Genomic DNA, 10,326 nt, shown 5'->3' with positions numbered 1-10,326 from the left:
CCCGATCAGGTCCCCCAACATGATGACAAGTAAATCACGGAGGAACAACTTATGGAAACAGCTGTCTCGTGCTTTTGATGGTATTTGTGGGTCTTTGGATTGTGGTAGTCCACACTCACATGCTCCGAGTCCTGTATCCACTAACAGAAGTTCATATTCAAACAACAACAGTTAACAGACACTTTGTATACTTGGTCCCCTGTATTGCAGTGATCAGTATCAGAAGAAGAATGGAACATGTGTTTAAGTAAAGATATGACATAGGAGAATCAAGAACCTTCCACAGCTGGGAACTGCTTCTAACTTTAGCCATAAATTAATGGATTGAGTTAATGATTTATGACCACCCAACAACCATGTACACAAACAAGATCTACACTAATCAATGTTCATGTACCCAAAATTCTTACACATTAAGTAAGAAATGTGCATGGAGTGGACATGCATGGACACATGTATCTGATGGAGAAAAATCTGTAGCCAATGGCTAGTGTAATAAAAAACAGATAAGAGCCCAATGAAGATGCACTATATTAATAACAAGGCTTTTTGACATAAGTCACTTTACAATCAGACAGTATTGCGAAACTAACTTTCTATGCACAGGACACACATAACGAGTGACATCACTTATTAAACTAATGTTATTCCAGTAACTGACCTTCAAGTTAACTCTTACACTGTGGTACTGGAGATTCAGTTGTATATCCTGGAACCCAGTACCAGTCACAAGTTGCCTAATTAAAGCCTTCCAGGAACTACAAAAATATTTTGCTTAATTATTGATGGACTTTAACACAACAAGACATTTTTAATGTTAGATTATACGTCTTAGCGAGTAGATATTGGCCAGTAGTACAGTGGGAAACTGTGTGCTTGTCAAGGCAGTGTAACATTATTTGTTGAGTATTTCAGGATGAGTGCACTTACAGACTTCTGACGACTTCAAGCATGTAAGGAAGAAAACGTCAAGCAAATGTTTGCAATTATGCTTTAAGTGAAACATTGAGCTCATTAACTTATTTGCAAACCAGTCAGAAGATTAACTCTTGTGTATAAAAGGCCATCAGAGTCTGAACAATTGGCAATTTGTTGATACCTTTACAAAATCTGGATGGTAAGGTACTAAATTTTCACATATGAACAACAGGAACATGCAAATATCACTATAATTTGTGTACATATGATTATCACAACAGGGATATTATGAATACAAAGACATTATTGCAGTAACTTGTGAACCACAAAAAAGTCTGTTGTAACAGAGTAAGTGTGCCATATATACATTCTTGCTGACAGCACATGCACTCAGAATATATTTATGAACGAACTATTGTAATATTACCTGTTGTGTTTCAGTCACATTCTTCACCACTGTAATACTGAATTTAAAAGTGAAACATGGAAGTCGATAACTGAAAACGACAAACTGAGGTAATATTACTACAAAAGACATCTAAACTGAGAATCATATGGACTTCACCAAATAATGATGTTTTTGTATTATTGCATATTTATATTGATTAGGTGAGACTAAAGCAAAGCTTCTTAAATGCAAGATTTTTGGGACTATTGAGCCTCAGTAAGTCTACACTCAACACATGCCATCCACCTGCTCACTAATAATTCCAAAGTGTTTCACAATTCCCATTACAGAGAGGTTCTAGAGCAAACTTTATCCACCAGGTTTCATTAATGAACCCATGTCTGGAAACATACAAAGTCCCTTCTATAACTCTTATACACCTGTAATAGGAATTCTGACATGCCTTGGGTACAGCAAGAGGAATCTGTGGCAGTTTTACAACATATTGTATATTTTACATTAAATGCATGTAACACCAATGAAAATATCCCAGAAGCATATGGCATTTAAGACTAAATAAATAAATGACCAAAATAGCGACTTTACCATTTCTATTATCCATTTAATTCTGAAGTTATGTGATCCTGCCTAACCACACCAGGTCTCACTGGATGCGTCTTAAAACATCTGGAAGGGAATTCCACATCTGAAGTGCTGGGTTAACACTGGAAACTTGCACAATATTTATTTTAAGCTGGCTCCTTCCACGCCAGACAATAGTGATATCCACAACCACTTAACATCACTTTCTGACCAATATGAAGTGCTGTGAGTAGCTACAGTGTCGACACGTGATGGAGAATCCACGACTTGTAGTTGACGACACTCATGAGCTACCCTTAATACATTTGTGCTCTGGCTTTTATAATGCTGATGCACATTTTTGGGAAGGTGAGGCATGCAAATGGCTGGAAAAAGTGTGATGCTCAGCAAGTAGGGCTTCTGATGTGAGACAGTTTGGTGCCTTCCCCAAGCGATAGGCTGCAGGTAAAGGTACTTCAGGAATCTGACAATGCTAGCTGGACCTTGTGTCATCTTCCTGTTAGCAGCCTTGGAGAACATTCACCCATGATGACAATTATCTGTCTCCCAGTAGTGGACACCAAAATACAAATGATAGGAGCAGAGCAGACATCCACGAGGTCTGGGATGAGAGACATCACTCTGAACATAGTAGCATCTGGGAAACTGTTTAGCAAGAAGATACTCTCTTGTGAGGAGATACAGCAGTACCTCATACTTTCAACACTGCTCCATCACAAAGTCCTGTCCTCATTTCTATTTCAGTCTTCTCCAAACATCTGGCACCTCCAAATTACTTTTGTGTCCATCAGGGATGTCCAGTCTTTTGCACAACTTCACGGAAATTTAATAATGCTCCACCACAGCATGGTCATCACTCTGTTCTGATACAAGTATTGCTTTGAGGAGATACTAGATTGTATCACAACTGCTTCCTCTTCATCTTCATCTTCATCTTGTTCTTGTTCTTCAATACATCAGCATGTCCTCCTTCCATCAGAGAGAAGATTAAATAAAGAAAATGAAAGACACCCTCTGGCCTCGCAACCTAATACCATTGGGGTCGAAAAGATCAAGAGTTGGTCAAGTGAGACCGACAGGAAAGAAAACAGAATATGTCTGACAAGTAAGTGGAAGTAATGTCAGACATTTCTAGAAAGGTGATAGTGAGGCACACATGATTGTTCTGTTTATGGCAAGTGGTATTTGACCATATTTAAAACCAAAGATCATGTCAAATTTAATACTGTGAGATTTACATGTTTATGCTGAGCCAACAAGTTGGCAATACCATGTTTCCTAACATCGCATGTACATTGTTTGGTCATGGTACAATTAACAATGGGTAAATATACAGAAGTGCAACATTAAATTCTTCAAAAATGTAACAGCACTTTATGCACTGATGTATGCTGTTAGATATTCCTTCCAAGTAACTGGTACCTTGCTGATATTAAATTGTTTGAAATTTTATTTTTACAACACAGACACATTAATGAAATTTAACATCTAACAAGCATCTGTAGTCAGTACAGGCTACACCTCAGCTAACATTAAATAATAAGTGTTAAAAGGAATTTCTTAGCACCTATTACAATTTAAATAACTATGCAGCCTGTTTGAGCTGATCATAATACACAAAATAGTATGTCCTACATTACTAAATTGGAACACTGGATTGTCTAAAATGCTCAATTAATTGTATGAGGGATATACAGTAAGTAATGCAACAATTTTTCAGAAAGCAGGTTGGTTCTATTCAGGATTCCGTAACACCATATTATTTCCTATCATCTTTGATACAAAACCTGAGTTTTCAACATGATTTCTGTTCAATTTGATGGCCTTATGCCACCTTTCTGTGAGGCCTTGTATACCTGTGCGACACCAATCTACTGATTGACATTGGTGCCATCTTGTTGCTTCAACAACTACCCTATCATCCACACACTGCTTTCTGTAGAGAGCGTCCTTCAATGGATAGTTCTTCCTTGTCCACACAACAGTCTGGAATCGCACCTTCTGGCTTTCGTTTCTTTGTCCCAATGAAGTATGTGTGCTCCTCTAAAGTGTGCAGACTTGGTGCAGTGTTGCCATGCCATGGAGAAGGAAAAGTTCATTTCAATTTTTGTGGTGATCTACATGCTGAAGTCATTTTTCAACTTCCTGATGGTAGTGCAGAACACTACATTATGATGGAGGTAAGCACAAAGAATAACAACTTCAAAATTTCAGAAGACCACCACCATGACTTCATTGGTTGAGGATGCAGCTTTGAACTTTTTCTTCAGAGGTGGTGATGTGGCACTACTCTGTGGATTGCTGTTTTGCTTCTCAGTTCAAAGTGTTTCACCGTCTGACAAATTCAACAAAAATTATCACTATATCACTCCTAATGCACAGTCTGTTTGGCACAGATGGTTGTTCGTTGGTCTTTACCATCTCTAGTTTGCCGGAACAGAGCAGGGCACATCTTTGATTACCCTAACTGGTGGACAACTGTGTCTGCACTAACAACAGAGATGTCCAGCTGAGAAACAAGATTGTTCCATCCATTGAGATTGCCAGATCACCATCAGAGTGTTTGCATGTTCCGACACTGCAGAGTAACAACTGTCTGCGAATGGCACACACCTTTTTTCCACTACCAGGTCTCTGAAGATATTCTGCAAGTGCCTATGAATAACTGTGATGGTCTGCTTTTGCACTGAAAACTCAACAGGTCCCTGCTTGGAACATACCTCTGTTGCAGGCCATTTTTAAGGCACAATTAGTGCTGCCACTTAATGGAACTTTGTGGAATATTCCTACCTCAGCTCCTATAGTTTCATCATATCCAAAGATGTTTCGTGCACATTTTTTTGAACTGGAATAGAAACATGAATAGAAATATGTTCCATTACTTAGTGAATGCCCCTCCTACATTGGGTTACAAATGCAGACTGTCATTATATAGAAAAGCATCATACAGAAATATCAAAGTTGAGAGAAACTAGAATTTTAGGAAAACATACTTATATTGTGGTAATGGTATGAACGTGCGCAGATAACAATTTAACCAACACAAAATATGGTAATTGCCTGTATACACAGGTTACCTAACACATGGTAAATATAACATTCCACAAATTCATCTGAGTTTCTAAATTATGCTAAAGTACGTTTTCTACGAATAAATAAAATTTAAAAACTAATAACAATCATATTTACAATGTCATTAACAAACTGCCATACCTTCTTGACCAGCAGTTATGGTAGCTACATTTAACAAGTTTGATTATATGCACGTCCGCAGCCTCCAAATATGATAATCAGTTTGTAAAAGAAAACATCGTCCACTGTAGACTGCACTGAAAAATATGCACCATGTTCCATGAAATGTGATATATAGATAATGAACAGTCTACACACACAGGCACACATGAACAACAGTATGTTCTGTATCAAATACAAAGGAAGGAGCAGTACAGTATGTGAAAATAGCCATACCTAGTATGTGAAAATATCCATACCTAGTATAATTTAAGAATGAAGATCCTGTCCTTTCACCTCAGAACCATACTGGATCATGTGTAAACTACAACTAATCGAATCTACCAGTAACATCAACACACAGAATGAGGGATTAATTAGCTCTTCCAATTTCCACCACAGACACATTAAAAAACAATATACAAGTCTTCCGATTCTGTATGCTAAGGCACATTACATAGTTTTCTGTTGTGCCATTTAGTGTCAGTTGAATCTTACATTCTAAAATGGACCAAAATAGTATAAACACTGTTACTGGAATGTTAGCAACAACTGTATGCAGTGGGACGACTGATAATATCCAGTCACTCACGATTGCCATCTCATACTTTAGTATTATAAAATATGCATCATATTAGTATAGTAAAGTGCTCTGTCAATCTTGAAAGATTGCTGCTTACCAGAAATGTATGTACATTATGAACTGCTTTTTCAAGTTTTAATGCATGTATCCTTGTAACAGACTACTAACATTCTGATTATTAGGACAATGGCACAATACATTTCAGCAAACACGTGTATCCATTAATTATCTGTGAAGTACAGTTAGAAGAGAAACCTATAACTGAAACTTCTAATAATACTTAGTAATCATTTAGGATATATACTATTGTTACATCTGCATAAGAGAATTTCAGGCATGAGTGACGAGCCACATTATTGTAAAAATATGCTCAAATTATGATGCACAACAAGTATCTTCCATATAAAACATACTCAGTATGTTTAAGGAATCAAACTACAATGTATATAACAACTTCATACTTCTGACTGCTTTGCAAATGCACAAGTATGTTCTGACATTTAGCATTTAGAAGAGGTTTGAAATTATGTATGAAGTTTTTGGAAATCACAAAGTGCTCTCACTATGAAACATTGGATATTTACAGTATGTATAAATAGCGCAACTCGAGCAACACTGCTGCAAGACGTGCATGCACAGTTTCCAACTGTAATACTCGTCCTACAGGGTAAAACTTTTGTTGCAACATATAAGTACTAAATTATGGCAGGGATTTAAATTCACTCTACATTTGTATTAAATACTGAAAATCAAAGAAAGCACTTATATAGGCTATATGCAACTGGTACTGTGTGTCATGAACCTGATAAGTCATCTAGTAGTACAGCTGGAGCAGAGTTTGGGTAAAGAAACACCTTCTGTCCTTCAGAGTCCTTTAGCATCTCTGATTTATGCTAAGATCTGCCTGCAGTAGTGAATGGTGTATAGTTTAAATGTACCATGTTTACAGATGACACCATCATTGTAACAGAATATCTGTCAAACACAGTCTCCAATAACATTTCACAAAACTTCTGTAACAGGTTCATTAACTCCCTTCCTGCCAATATAAACATGTTAAATTTTATGCAATTTACATGAACTCACAAAAAGCCAGACAAAACACCCAGTGACACTGAATAACCAGCATATTACCAGTTGATACCATCAAGTTATTGGGCATTGACATCCACTGCAAATCATGCAAGTAATGTCACATTTATCACGCTGAGCAGAGTGCCAGCTCAGCAGCTTTTGTTCTCTCATTCTGGATGATGAAGGGGTCAGACAGGTAGCTTATTCTGCTTCTGTGCACTCTATAGTGTCACATCGAAATATGCCCTGGGGGAACTCTTCCTTAATCAAACTATAATCTCCCTGCTGAGCAGTGAAAATAGTCATATATAGAATGAGTCCATGAAACTCTCATTGCAAATAATTTAGCCAGCTGAGAATATTTGCTACTGCTTCTCAACACTTATTTTCTCTAACGTATAGTGTTCCTGGAGACTGGATCCTTTGTGACAGAACTCAGCAGCTCACAGGTGTGGCACTAAACAAAGAATTATGTACACTGTCTCTGCTGCAGCGAGATGCTATGTATGCTGCTGTAAAAATTCTCGACCTCCTTCCCACTGAGCTGAAAATCTTATGGAATAGTAAATATCTATTAAAAACTAAATTACATATATTACAACATAGTGATTGAAGAGAAAGTTATGTTTATAAACTACTTATCCAACATATGATATACATTTATTAACCTTCTGTCAGTTATGAAGCTTATTAGCTATATCAGCGGTCAGTGTAGCTTCACAAGTGCATGTGTCATCCTCAAAGGACTCTCCATGTGATCCCTGGGTGGTACTACAAAAAAGAACACAACTGGCTAATCTCCCAACTACATGAGAAGTACATACGTCAGGAAAGGAGTGACTCATCAAGAGTTCCTTACCTGTGCCAAACATCTACAGAAGTGAGACCAAGTATTAAAACATGTCAACTAAACATTGAAGCATTAGTTGAACCAAAGGCCTAATTCTAGGAAAGATACTGTTTATGCATGTTAACATGGTTGTCCAACAATGAAGTCATACAAATAATGGAGATCAGCTATGTGCAAGAAGAAAGTGACTAGAAAGTGATTTCATAGTTACAAAGTACCACTGTAACTAATGAAGGGAGCAGTACCCATACATCTTTGAATCTAATATCCCTGACAGCATTAATGTACAGTAGCACACATGGCAAAAAATGTCAATAGAGGTTGTGGGTGAGTGGTAGTGTGTGCTGGAGAAAATGAAATCCACCAGCAAGTCATACACTATGAGGAAGTGTCGATGGAAAAAATAGAGGGCTTCTACTGCACAACATTAATGCAGCATTAAGCAAAGTAGAGACTAACATTGATAATGCTACTCAAATAATTGTAGATAATGCAACTTTCAGGACAATCAAAAAAGGCCACAGGATGTATGCCATGGTTGGGTTCAAACAGTTCATACATTTATTTCAGAGACATCAAACGAAACAGGGCAAAATAGACACATTCATTAGCCACATGTAATGTTAAGCACATATTAGGGTCATTTGTGTAACCAAAAATTATTCCAAAGGTGAAGAATTTTAAGCCACATTCTTAAACAAATTTTGGTTTTGTGAAAAGCAACAGGACTACAAACCAAAAATTACAACATATGCCAGAGAAAGAGTGCAAAAATAATGGCTAGAATTTCCACAAGCCCAAGTCATAATATGAGAAGTCGTGATTCAGCAAACTAAATAAAGCTTTGGAAATGGGTCACTTCAAAACTGAAGTTGTCGGAAATGGTTCAGAAGTCACAATGAACACTACCAAGTGCAAACCCTTCACTGAAGTGAAAGAAGATTTACAGAGGGAGGAAACACAGCATCATAAATACATTTTAATGCCTTTTGTGGAGGTCCAAATATGCTGAATTATGGATGTAACAGCCATTTCGTTGGGGAGAATGGGAATTATGGAAAATCTACCTCATTGCATTTTCGGTATTTCCTGTTAATAATTTGCATATTGCCATTGCTGTAAACAATCAAAGTAAACCCATTAAGGATACTGGGTACTTTTAATTGGTGGAAAAACTTAAATTTTTTAATGCCTTTATTAAATTCTATAGTCTTTCCAGATTACATTGATATATGTACATTATAGGGTTTCAAATGAAAAATGACCTACATATAGCAAATTTTAGAGTTATGGACATGTATGCCACCACACCCCCTTTATTTCTGTTGCAAAAGCCAGTATTATTTTGGGAAGAACAGTGAACTTTCTGTTTCCAGTGATTATTCGTATGATACATTGTATATGTTAGTAACAGTGCAGGTTTCTAGTGTCTGTAAATGATTATCTTTGTTAGTATTTACCACTGTTCTGCTGAAACAGTTTACCCACATGTTACTCAATGTCTGTTGCCCAAGTGCTACATATATGACAAAGCAAGCCACACTGTTGAAAGTAACTTATGTATCATTTCTTTGGGGAGAAATTCCCACCATGCCTCCCAGTGAGTAAAATTTTTTGTTAACAATGATGCTGTTCTGTAGTGGATTTTTTGTTGCTGATGAGGGCATTTTTTCTTCTTTGATAAAGGAAGTGGGGAAATGTAAGCAGCGTGATGGTGTAGGCTGTCTGGAAATAATTGAACAACAAGGTAGCAGGAAGGGTTTAGCATCAAAAGTAGCTTTTTTTTTTTTTTTTTTTTTTTTTTTTTTTTTTTTTTTTTTTTTCTTTTTTTTTTTTGTGGTTTTGGGGCGCACAACTTCAATGGTCATTAGCGCCCTGACTACGTTAAGAATGCACCGCAAGGCACAAGTTTAAAACAACAACTAAAAGGGAAAACACAATAAAAGACAGACTGACAGGCATAGGATTAAAAAGCAGCATCATCAAATGTCCTTAGAGAGGTTTGTCAAATTGATAAAACGAAGAACACTAGCAGCTGCTCGTGGGTCATCCGCTAAAATGGCATCTAAAGTACATGGCAGGTTAAGATCTAGACGCAGTGTGTTAAAATCCGGACAGGACATTAAAATGTGGCGGACCGTCAGCAATTGCCCACATGGGCAGAACGGCGCCGGCGCAGCCGTCAGCAGATGGCGATGGCTGAACCGGCAGTGTCCAATGCGTAACCGAGCCAAAACGACCTCCTCCCGCCGAGAAGGGCGGGAGGAGGACGTCCAAGCCGCGGGAAGAGGTTTCAAGGCCCGAAGCTTGTTGTCTGTAAGTGCAGCCCAATCGGCATGCCACAGCGATAAAATGCGCCGACAAATAACCCTGCTACAATCTGATGAAGGGACACAACAAGAAGCTGTCCGAGGCTGGAGGACTGCAGCCTTGGCCGCGGCATCTGCAGCTTCGTTCCCAGGGATACCGACATGGCCAGGGACCCACATAAAGCTAACCGGAGAACCAACGTCCACCAGCTGCCGAAGAGAGCGTTGGATCCGGTGCACGAAAGGGTGAACCGGATACGGATCACTGAGGCTCTGGATGGTGCTCAGGGAATCGGAGCAGATGACATAAGCAGAATGTCGGTGGTGGCAGATGTAAAGAACAGCCTGGTAGAGGGCAAAGAGCTCAGCT

This window comes from Schistocerca piceifrons, chromosome 8 (assembly GCF_021461385.2).
Source record: "Schistocerca piceifrons isolate TAMUIC-IGC-003096 chromosome 8, iqSchPice1.1, whole genome shotgun sequence".
Classification (NCBI taxonomy): Eukaryota; Metazoa; Arthropoda; class Insecta; order Orthoptera; family Acrididae; genus Schistocerca; species Schistocerca piceifrons.
This window is presented reverse-complemented; position numbering follows the sequence as displayed.